Genomic DNA, 12,554 nt, shown 5'->3' with positions numbered 1-12,554 from the left:
GTGTTTAAAGGTGCATTTCCAGTGGCGCGTCGTAGCTGCGTGCGGCTCTCACGGTCTGTCTCTCTCTCTCTGCACAAGTTGAACAAGCTACAACAACAAGAAGAGGAGGACCTCATGGAAGCGAACCAAAATATTGAGCACACCGACACCGCGTTTTGGGGAGCGCCCGGATCCGTTTGACGCTTTTTACGAGGACTGCAGAGACACACACACCATGAGAAGGAGAGCGAAAGCGGCAAAGATGTAAGTGTGTGTGTGTGTGTGTGTGTGTGTGTGTGTGTGTGTGTGTGTGTGTGTTGGGTGCTGCTGATCAAAACGTATGTTTCCTTTGTGATATTGTAGGAATTCAACATTCACGCAGAGTAAATGGTTATAGGCTACTCTAATTTTGGATGGTGTTTAAAATGTGATTGCCGTTTCCAGCCTGCTGAAAACGAGCAGTGGATGATGTGATCGTATAGCATGACTAACAGATGAAAGACTAACTTAACAAGGGTATCAGTTCCCCCACGCGGCATCGTCTCTGCCTGTCCTTTGGGTTTATTTCCCCACTAACAGCTTGTTGGCTATGGATAAAATGTCTACAAATGTCAAGCTATTCAGTAGTAAAAATAAGATGGACCTGATAGACTAATTTATTTGACTTATCGATTTTGTGTATGGTAGCCTATCCTTATTGATCATCAAAAATAAAGTTCTAATTGAATCAGACAATCTTGAAGTTTACCTTTAAAAGTTGATCTGGGCTATCTTAGGCTATAAATTAATATGAACTAAATTAAACTGATTATTAAAAATGACTGTAGCTATGAGTTCAAACAATTTATTTGGGCCTATATAGTAGCAACGTAAATGCCACAACTCCAAAGATCCGATTGCCATAATAATAATAAGAGTCTGTACTTCCTTACTGTTTTCATCCACAGCCAGTAGTGAACTGGACAGGATTGATGCAGTGTGGGGTCTTCAGGGCCTAATGGAAATCTGCCAACTACACTGTTGGGCTCTTAGGAACAAAGACAGCATCTGTAGTAATTAAGATTGGCATTGACAGTTAGAAAGGGGTGGGTTGTGGACAGAGCTAAGAGCACTGAAATAGGGTTACAGTTGCATTAAAAGCCTGGATTTCAAACGAAATAATATTGTTAAAGATGCTTTATTTTCTGCCTTTTTGTCTTTTTCTGCACGCCCCCCCCGCCCCTGTCATCTTCACCCCCATTGACAACTACAAAATAGTATACTGAGCCAGTGGTTCTCAACATGGAGTCCAGGGACTACCAGGGGTCGTTGAGGGGGTCACAGGGGGTCTCCAGCAAATTGATGACATTGATTGATTGATGAAACTTCAGCATTATTTAATTGACTAATTAGGAGAATGGCTGTTTTGATCATCTAGTTTTTTCCACTGTTATTATCTCTCTACAATACAATCGCCATGGACACAATCATATCGAATCAAGAATATGCTCAGATGTGGGCCCGAGACAAAACCTAATCAAATGGGGGGTCCTATAAGTGGACTAAATTAGGGGTCGGTGAGATGAAAAGGGGTGAGAATCACTGGACTAAACCACTGAGAGATGAAAAGGGGTGAGAATCACTGGACTAAACCACTGAAAACTGAGTTTGAGTCAAATTGATTGAGTAAAAAATAATCCATGAAGCCTCATACCCATCATGCATGTCATTGCTACAGATGGTGTTTGGGTGGAAGTCTAAATGATTGCTCTTCATGCAATTGGAGCCAGAGACTTAACACTACACTGACAAGCAGAGAATTTATGAAGTGAGAAAGGGACCTTTAGGTGCGTGAGCACAGTATTTATGGTGTGAATTAAAAGCCGGGGGGGTTTATTTATCACAGAAGTGGGCAATGGCTTTATGAACGCTGACAGAGGGGACCTCACCTGATTTAGAGGCCAAGTGATTTACTGGATAGAAATGGCTGTCTTTGTTGTGAGGGCAGGCTGCCAACAGAATTCATCTTTGTTTGTCATTGAGAAGTATATCTTGTGTGGAATTATTAAACATACAGAAATGACAGAGTTTCCCTAAATGTGAAGGGGAATTGCATGGGTTGTCCCACATTAGTTTGCAATTTGCATCCTTCCTCATCTGTGCATCAGAGACACACCTCTCTCCCTCCTCAACATCATCATCATCATCATCATCATCATCAGAGACACACCTCTGTCCCTCCTCAACCCAATCGCCAGAATAAAATGTTGGCATTTTGACATGTCTGCAAACCAGGGATATGCAGAATCTCAATGTACATTTGAAACAAAACAGTGGTTAATTTGAAAACCTCGCTGCCTTTCCAACATTAAATCTTCCTAGTTAAAACTGGCTAAGTGGTGTCTATAGCGGCGGTATCTGTGGTGGCGGTGTCACAATTGTGATGTCATCAGTGATGTCACTTGAGCAACTGTGATCTCATCAGTGATGTCACTCGAGCTGTGATGTCATCAGTGATGTCACTCGAAAGTGATGTCATCAGTGATGTCACTCGAGCAATTGTGATGTCATTAGTGATGTCACTCAAGCAATTGTGATGTCATCACAGTGATGTAATAAATACTTCCTGGTATGAGCTCCAATTCTTCCTTCTTCTTCTGTGGTGTTTTATGGCAGTTGGCTTCCTTTATGTTGCATTACCGCCTCCTTCTGGATTTATCCATCCATTGTTTCCCTACATTCCCTACATTTTCTTAGTCCCCAATCTCCCTCGGTCCGGCCGTTAATAACCTTTCATAAATCCTTGTCTACTTAGGTACCCACAGAGCTATTTCTGACACCGTTGGTGATGTCATAAATCACTGATGATGTCACTATGCATAGGATTTATGACATCACTATGATGTCATAGACATTGTGACATCATCAGTGATGTCATAAATCCTTCCCTGCAGCGGCTATAAGTAGGACTGGGATTAACTCGAAGTGCCATAACACGCAGCTTGTGTGAGATATAATTTGCCTGAAACTCGTCACCATTAAAGTGGATGCCCCCCACACAAAGTTCAGCCATGGAAGATGAAATCACTGCACTGGTTGTTGACAACGGATCTGGCATGTGCAAAGCCGGTTTCGCCGGACAGGACGCCCCTCGTGCCGTCTTCCCCTCCATCGTCGGTCGCCCCAGGCATCAGGGAGTGATGGTGGGAATGGGCCACAAGGACAGCTACGTAGGTGACGAGGCCCAGAGCAAGAGAGGTATCCTGACCCTCAAGTACCCCATCGAACACGGTATTGTGACCAACTGGGATGACATGGAGAAGATCTGGCATCACACCTTCTACAACGAGCTGAGAGTGGCCCCTGAGGAGCACCCTGTCCTGCTGGCAGAGGCCCCCCTGAACCCCAAAGCCAACAGAGAGAAGATGACCCAGATCATGTTCGAGACCTTCAACACCCCCGCCATGTACGTTGCCATCCAGGCTGTGCTGTCCCTCTACGCCTCTGGTCGTACCACCGGTATCGTCATGGACTCAGGTGATGGTGTGACCCACACAGTGCCCATCTACGAGGGCTACGCCCTGCCCCACGCCATCCTGCGTCTGGACTTGGCCGGCCGCGACCTCACAGACTACCTCATGAAGATCCTGACAGAGCGTGGCTACTCCTTCACCACCACGGCCGAGAGGGAAATCGTCCGTGACATCAAGGAGAAGCTGTGCTACGTCGCCCTGGACTTTGAGCAGGAGATGGATATCGCCGTCTCCTCCTCCTCCCTGGAGAAGAGCTACGAGCTGCCCGACGGACAGGTCATCACCATCGGCAATGAGAGGTTCCGTTGCCCGGAGGCCCTCTTCCAGCCCCCCCTCCTCGGCATGGAGTCATGCGGAATCCACGAGAGTACCTACAACAGCATCATGAAGTGTGACGTGGACATCCGTAAAGACCTGTATGCCAACACCGTGCTGTCTGGAGGTACCACCATGTACCCCCGCCTTGCCGACAGGATGCAGAAGGAGATCACATCCCTGGCCCCATCCACCATGAAGATCAAGGTGATTGCCCCACCTGAGCGTAAATACTCTGTCTGGATCGGAGGCTCCATCCTGGCCTCTCTGGCCACCTTCCAGGAGATGTGGATCAGCAAGCAGGAGTACGATGAGTCCGGCCCCTCCATCGTCCATCGCAAATGCTTCTAAACAGACGATGATTTCCACAATGTTTGAGATTGCGCTAAAGAATGTGTCAACTACAGAATGTGTGAAATCCGATTTTCTATTAAAGACCACATTTGAACCGTTGTTGTACATTTTGTTTTGTTTACGAAATTCTCAGTTTCAATCTTTTTTGTTGCCAATAGCCTTTAAAATAAATTTCAAAGAGGAGGCGCTTTCAGTTAGGTTAGTTAAGTACATAAGTGACACATCACAACCTCTCAACACCGAATATGAACTGTTACCATCAGGACGGAGGTACAGGGTCCCGCATTTGCGGACCTCCCGTACCCAGAGATCTTTTATACCTTCCAGTATTGGTCTGCTTTAGGGATGTTAATGATTAATCGACAAGTTGAGTATCACTGGGTTAGGGGTTAGTGGTTAGGGGTTAGCAGTTAGGGGTTAGCGGTTAGGGTTAGGGGTTAGGGGTTAGCAGTTAGGGTTGGGCTTAGGGGTTAGGGCAGGGATACTCAACTTGCTCAACACTTTTGTGAAATGATAGGAGGCCAGGGGCCAGTTAATAAACAAACAATATAAATTTTTCTGTAGCGGATTGTAGGTTTTTGTGGTGTCAGCCGGAGTTTAGTCTGACAATGTTGTGCACACCGGATAGTTAGTTAGGTTAAGATAAGTACATACATAAGTGCCTGGGTAGCGAGCAGATGGCGGTATTTGACAATTTAGCTGGAGCTCAGTCAAACTTTATTTCACGTTAGTTTTTATTGTGAATTACATTCAAATTCACAATGAAAACTAACGTGAAATTATTAGAAAATGGTCGGGGGCCACTCTGCACCCTGTCGCGGGCCGCAAGTTGAATATCACTGGGTTAGGGGTTAGGGTTATGTTTGGGTTATGTGTGAATAACAAAAACGTTAAATGTGACTCACGGTAGAAATCTAGACTTTGGAAACGTTGTGACCATGACCGGGAATCGAACACCGCCCTCCAGTATGAAAGGCATGTGTTGACGCCCTCCAGCCACCGCGCCCACAACACTGGTTCAATAGCAGACTCTATGACGCATATAACGTTCATATTCACCTATCTAGAAACATGATATGCATATTCTCGTTCAGAAATGTTCATTTTTCTACACATCCGTAGATTGTCGAAATGTAAAATCCCGACATTTTATTCTGGCGACCAGGCCGCCCTCCTCCACCCTCATTCATACGTTCCTCTCCTCACCCTGTGACTCACCCACATTTACCCTTTTCCTTGATACCTCATTAGTGTCCCTGACTGTTCTTTGCACAGTGTCTGAGTTGTCACTGTAATGTTACCTCTCTCCCCAGATCCTCCTGATATGCCTCTTTCTCTCACAACACTGCTCGTGTGTCCAATTTCCCTCCGTGCCGACATACGCCTTCTTCTCCACCAAACTCCTGCTCCTCCCCCCCCAATTATCTCTCTGCAAAATGCCAGCCTGGCTGCGTGACGGGAAAAGTACTGCCTTTACAGGAGCACGACATTACCCCCTTCAATTTAGCCGGCGTTTTTATTTCCCTGGGTGTTAGGTTGGCTGTATCTTTCCTGCTATTCTACTCGCTCAAACGCCCTGTTGACAATAAGTGCCGCCTAAAAATACTCTGGACGTTGTTTTGTCTGATGAAGAAGCATGGATAAACATCTCATGTCTGAGGGTGGCGGAGTACAGCGGTCTGGGCATTTGAGCTGTGCGCTTTGCTCTTGTGGATCGGCCTCCCGTTTCCACCAACGGCTCATTATGGGGGTTGTTTGGCAGCCCGGAGCACAATGACTCTTATTAGCTGTGTCCCGTAGACAAATCAGTCCCCCCCCCCCCCCCTCACACACACACACAAACACACACACACACACACACACACACACACACACACACACACACACACACACACACACACACACACACACACACACACACACACACACACACACACACACACACACACACACACACCACCACCATCATCACCACCACTACACTCTGTCTCCTCCACCCCCCGTCGTCATGTGATACTAAGAGGTACTTGGAGATCGATTTCATTTTTTAATCTTGGTAAGTGGATCTTGCCCAGTCTCCAGCCATTTTGAAGAAATGAAGAAGTTCGCTCGGGCTCCATGGTTCCTTTTGTCTCAGGAAGAGACAGGCCATCACGCTGTGTGTTCTGGCCCTGGTGCGGTAGCAGCGTTAGCATTTAGCCCTACAAAAGGATTTGGCCAACATTGATGCTACACTGACTTAAGGAGTTTTTCCTAAGAGGATTAGTAACGGGATAGCACGTAGCCCTGATCAGCTATTAATGAAGTATGTCAGGGTGCGAAGGCCTGCTATTTTTAAAGGCTTACATACAAAATAAAAAGTGTCATTTAGCGGACACACAGGCCAGCTGTTACCTCAGTCAGTGTTACACAGGCCAGCTGTTACCTCAGTCAGTGTCACACAGGCCAGCTGTTACCTCAGTCAGTGTTACACAGGCCAGCTGTTACCTCAGTCAGTGTTACACAGGCCAGCTGTTACCTCAGTCAGTGTCACACAGGCCAGCTGTTACCTCAGTCAGTGTCACACAGGCCAGCTGTTACCTCAGTCAGTGTCACACAGGCCAGCTGTTACCTCAGTCAGTGTCACACAGGCCAGCTGTTACCTCAGTCAGTGTTACACAGGCCAGCTGTTACCTCAGTGTTACACAGGCCAGCTGTTACCTCAGTCAGTGTTACTTGCACTTTTGACCAAATGACCCAAGTCTTTTTTTGGTGATCCACTTCATGGACTAGTATTGACTTCATGGGTTGCTAACTATAAGACACGCACACAGTCACTATGTCGTTCACTAAGTTACACAGAAAAGTTACATTGGTCACTTTTACATTCGTAGCGGTTCCCTCCTCTGTTGTCTGAGAGTGGCAGCCACCACATATTGAACAAATGTGGCACAGGCGACACCACCATACTATGAATAATGTAGTTGTGTTTGAAAGTCAGATATGTTTTGTCAGGAGCATGTTGTTGTCTTGCTGTTACAGGGTTATGATAATGCCGTTGACTGTGGACAGAAATAGCCCTGCACTGCAGGGGCCGTCAATTATAAAAGAGTCACAGTGACAACAAAGCCCTTTCTTAGCTTGTTTATTCTGCTGGTATGAAGGGACTTCTTGGATCCTTAGACTTTCCTAGACATACAACAGAAATCCAGTTGTTTCTGAAATGAGACTGCACCGTGCTCTCTGCCTCCTAGACATACAACAGAAATCCAGCTGTTTCTGAAATGAGACTGCACCATTCTCTCTGGCTCCTCTAATTAGGCAAGTTACCCTCCAATTGTGTATTAAATAACACACTGTGGCTTCTCAAGGACATGCCCTGTCAATCAGCCCTGTTTCGCATGGGGGTAAGGTTTGCGTTAGTACTGTTATTTGACAACGCAATTTGCACTAATTGCTTTCCCGGCTTTGTTCCACCCACCACCCAGCTGACTTCCTGTTGTTGTTGTTGTTGTTTTTTTACTTCATAGGCTCGACAGCTACTGGGGAGGTTGATGCGGGCTTCACCCCTTTCGCCCAGGTGGTCCCTCCTGGAGCATGCCCGTACCCCACCATGCCCCTGCTGGCAGACTGGCTCCTGCGCCACTCGGTGGTCATGTGTTTGCTGCTGCACAGCCTGGTGCTGATGACCTTCTGCTTCCACCATGCTGCCACCAGCTGCTCCAAGAGCTGCTACTGCTCTGAGAGCGAGGGAGGCGGAGGCAAGACGGTGCGCTGCAGCAACCTGCAGCTCACGGAGATCCCCCAGGACCTCCCCAATGACACGCAACGCATCTACCTGGACTACAACCTCTTCACGACAGTCCCGAGTAACGCCTTCGCCGGCCTGCCCCTCCTGGTCGAACTGGACCTGTCGCACAATGAGTTGAGCCAGCTGGAACCCGGGGCTTTCAGAGGCCTGAGCGCACTGCAGTTCCTAGACCTCTCTTCCAATAAGCTAGTCAACTTTAAGGCCGAGGCCTTCGAGGGCCTACGAGCTCGCGCCAACCTGACCAACAATCAATGGCACTGTGACTGCAACTTGCAGATGGCCTTACCCCGTGTGGACCTGGAGCCCGCGTCGCTGACGGGTATCGTGTGCCAGACCGCGGAGCCTAAAGAAACGGGCGTGGAAGGACAGGCATTCCTGCTGGCACCAGAGACAGACCTGTGTGTGGTGATGAAGAAGACGACAGATGTGGGACTGCTGGTCATAATGGCTGGCTGGTTCACCATGGTCATCTCCTACCTAGTCCACTATGTCCGGGCAAACACGGAGGACGCCCGCAGACACCTGGAGTATCTCAAGTCGTTGCCCGGCGTACCCAAGTCGGAGGAGTCTTCCACGATTAGTACTGTGGTATAGGGCTGATGGAACTATACACGGGTCCTGAAGTGGATGAAGCTCCAGCAAACACACTCCTATAGCCTGCACCTATAGGGTCATCGTCAGACGTTTGTGCCTGGTTGTTGTCAGGGAGCCAAGGTGGGCAACAAGACATGTGCCTGCACAAGAAAACCAGGCCAAAGCAACCGAGCCCAGATGAATAATTCATACATCAGTGGCCCATTAGGAGTTTGTGTTGGCTGAGTGGACGGCCTAGTCTGCGCACTAGGGGAGGAAAAGCAGTGGCATGTTTTGGGGATTTAAATGGGTTTTATCCAGTGGTGCATGCACCTGGATGCACCTCACTAACACACAGGCCGTTCAGGGGGCCACGTCAAACACAGGGGGCCACGTCAAACACAGGGGGCCACGTCAAACAGCAATATCAACAGCGGGAAAAGGCAACGCTGCTATTATCAACTGTGTTACTTCAGTCCAGACCCTTCATGTACGACTGTTTCCCATTAAAATCATCATTAAGGTATTCACCAGTATATTTCCAGTAAAATGGTGTTCTTTTCCATTAAAATGGCCTTTTATGGGTTTCTCTTGTTAATTACTGCTGGTTCAAAGATAGTCTGTCAAGCTCTCAAGTCTGTCTCTTCTACACTCTTTGAATGCTGCAGACAGTCTGTACTTCTGCCCATTAAAATTGGGAAAGAGGAAGTTGTCATTTTCAAAAAGAAAAAAAAAACACGATTCAGACCAGAAGGAAGTTCCATGGTATACAACCAATCACGGATATCGTAAACATAACCGAGGCAGGTGATTGGGGGAAATGAGCGGATATCCCGCTTTATTTTGAGCGGACATCCTGCTTTATTTTTCGACCAACTTTGAGAGCTGCCAAGTACAGACGGGTAGGCGGGAGCTACCAAGTACAGACGGGTAGGCGGGAGCTACCAAGTACAGACGGGTAGGCGGGAGCTACCAAGTACAGACGGGTAGGCGGGAGCTACCAAGTACAGACGGGTAGGCGGGAGCTACCAAGTACAGACAGGTAGGCGGGAGCTACCAAGTACAGACGGGTAGGCGGGAGCTACCAAGTACAGACGGGTAGGCGGGAGCTACCAAGTACAGACGGGTAGGCGGGAGCTACCAAGTACAGACGGGTAGGCGGCAGCAGGAGCCAGTGTGTCTGTTTTGAGGGACTAGTTGTGCATCATGAGAACGTGCAAGCCAACCATCTGACTAAAGATGAAAGTGCATAACACATGCAGTATTTGGATGGGGTCGGAATTTGAATGAACCCCTTTATAAAACAAGTATTACACATAAATGATACATTATAAGGATAAAATAAGGATTGAGTTGACTGTGCTCATGTATCAGCTGACTGTATGATGAAGGACTTGTTACTGGAGCTCCATACCGATGAGAACTGCAGACCTCCCTTACTTGACGAGTAGGAAACCCCTCCTGGCTCTGCTGCAGACAGCTGATTGCCAACAGGCGGTGGGAATCCTGAGTGGTCCATAAAGCAGCGCACGCACTTGGATGTTTTATGTTCATATTGTACACAAACAACCCCATGAGAACACAAACGCTTTCCTATAATTTGCCCGTTTCCTGGTGCCTGAAGTGTTTGTCCGGGTCGCTCCGCAGAGAGTCCTAATCTATTTATCAAATGCTGTGAGAGAAGAGGGAAACACCATGAGTCATTGTCACCCGGGGGTGAAGGATGACGTGACGGAGCCCTGTTAGTCTACCTGATAGCAGCCAACTTCACACAGTCGGCATGACATTTTGCTGTCGGCCTGAAACCAGAAACACACTTAACTGCACCTCTGGAATTACGCCTCCGTATAATATGTGAATGTGGTCATTCTAATCTTTGGCCACAGCACAGTTAGTCTCGCATACACTATGCGTCCCATTGTCAGAAACTGTCCATGTGATAAGCATAGTATTAGCGGCAGTCTCAGATTAGCTCTTGGCAGAGCCGTGTAGATAGAAGAGTCGCGACATCTCCATTCACTCCAATGGACCGTTTTTTTACCTCAGGAGTTCCAGGAAGTAAGGTCCTGGATTAAGCAGCACTGTTGAGTTGCAGCAAAATGGACAGTTTGTGTTGTACTTTGAAAGTTTTTTTATTTTATTTTATTTTTTAGAATCAAAATGTACATTATCAGCTTTATTTTAACATTCAAAAGTAGCGCGAGACCCCTTCCTTCATTGGCTAATGAGTCATGCATTTTGGTCCTCTGCTGACGCCACTCTCTCTCTAAATTGCTCTGGCTCTTGCCATGTCACCTGTGATGAACTAGAGAGATGGAGAGAGAGATAAAGAAGCAGAATAGGCACAGCATTTTTCATATTCTGGTAGGAAAAGCACTAAAGCACCTCTTCATCCATGATCAGAGAGAACCAGAAGGGTCCTTCACGGTCGCGGTCATACTTGGTCACCTGGTTCTCTAGACCAGAGGTTCTCAAATGTTTTTCAGCCAAGGACCCCTTAGAAGATAGAAAATATACAGGGGACCCCCCTCATTCTGATTTGTGATTTTGGGCTAAGCTTAATTGTTTCCACAAAACATAGCCCACTTGACTTTTAAATGGATAGGTTTGTTAGATTAGAATGTAATCCATGAACCATTTTAGATTTAAAGCATAAAATATTTTCATTGAACTATGAAGCTTTTGCAAAAAAAAAACTGATCTTCCTGAAAACTTTTCACGGACCCCCTGGCAAAGTGCCACGGACCCCTGGGGGTCCCCGGACCCCCATTTGAGAACCACTGCTCTAGACAGACCCGTTGCCTCTGTCATGTCTCTTAAGTGCCCAGGGTGGTGCCGGAAGCCACACTGTCTGATGAGCTCATTCCCATGGGCTTCCCAAATAGCATTTCTGCATTTCATGCCCCTGCTGGTCTGTCAGGGGTATGGATCTGCTTCTTCACCTGACCCTGCCAAAGGGACACATGCATCTCAGTGTCTTGGCTGATGTAATCATCTATCATTTACTGTAAATTAACAACAAAAAATAAACTAAGAAAATGAATGGATGGTCTCACTAAATTAATGACAAACTGTATATTCTGGCTAAAATAATATGATTCTAAGATGTGTATTTGTCATTTCCACATAGCCAGGTAAGATTAACCTTCCACTGTGTTGAATAATGAAATGTGATGTTTAAGACCTGGAACATGGTTTGTCAACAAGGGGATCCCTGTGTCAAACACACAAATGCCTCTAGAGAAGAGCACAAGCAATCAAGTATTTATGACAGCCAGCCATATAAAACACTCTGCACTGAATGGAATGCCTCCATCCACTTGTGCGACCCAGTTGAGAGAGAGAGTGCCTCAGGGGATCAGCTGCCCCCCTCTCTGCTGCCTGGAGATCAGCTACCCCATCTCTCTCTCTGCTGCCTGGAGATCAGCTACCCCCCCCCCCCCCCCCTCTCTGCTGCCTGGAGATCAGCTACCCCCTCTCTCTCTGCTGCCTGGAGATCAGCTACCCCCTCTCTCTGCTGCCTGGAGATCAGCTACCCCCCTCTCTCTGCTGCCTGGAGATCAGCTACCCCCTCTCTCTCTGCTGCCTGGAGATCAGCTACCCCCTCTCTCTCTGCTGCCTGGAGATCAGCTAGCTACCCCCCTCTCTCTGCTGCCTGGAGATCAGTTACCCCCCCCCCTCTCTCTGCTGCCTGGAGATCAGCTACCCCCCTCTCTCTGCTGCCTGGCGAGCCCTTGCTCGGGGTAATGCACTTCCCAAATGCCCCTGAGCTGCCCAGGGAAGTGGCGGGTCAAGAGGACATCCTCATCCTCACAGCCTCCATATAGGTCACAAGTTTCTGTTACTGCTGCTTCTTCCATTCTCCAACTCAAAGCACAAGTTCAGGCTTGCTGTTTTTTAACCGCTGACGGCTACTTTTTGGGTTTGTAGAACGTTGCGTTTGGCAGCCAGGTTCTTCGCCGTCTTCTTGGCTGAGTTTACAGAGTGACATTATTAATCTGGACAGAGTTAATCTCAAGGAAGTCTAGGTA

General features: G+C 47.6%; 2 pseudogenes across 2 annotated transcripts; both read left to right on the top strand.

Moving 5' to 3' along the window:
- Positions 1 to 168: 168 nt before the first annotated feature.
- LOC310772047 (leucine-rich repeat-containing protein 3B pseudogene) lies at positions 169 to 8,784 on the top strand (annotated as a pseudogene). Its single transcript has 2 exons — positions 169 to 243; positions 7,670 to 8,784. The product of its transcript is annotated as a leucine-rich repeat-containing protein 3B pseudogene (transcript).
- On the top strand, positions 3,024 to 4,157 carry LOC310772046 (actin, cytoplasmic 1 pseudogene; annotated as a pseudogene). The gene has a single exon. The product of its transcript is annotated as an actin, cytoplasmic 1 pseudogene (transcript).
- Positions 8,785 to 12,554: the final 3,770 nt, after the last annotated feature.

The sequence above is a fragment of the Poromitra crassiceps genome (assembly GCF_964638095.1).
Source record: "Poromitra crassiceps genome assembly, contig: HAP1_SCAFFOLD_1811, whole genome shotgun sequence".
Taxonomy (NCBI): domain Eukaryota; kingdom Metazoa; phylum Chordata; class Actinopteri; order Beryciformes; family Melamphaidae; genus Poromitra; species Poromitra crassiceps.
This window is presented reverse-complemented; position numbering and strand designations above follow the sequence as displayed.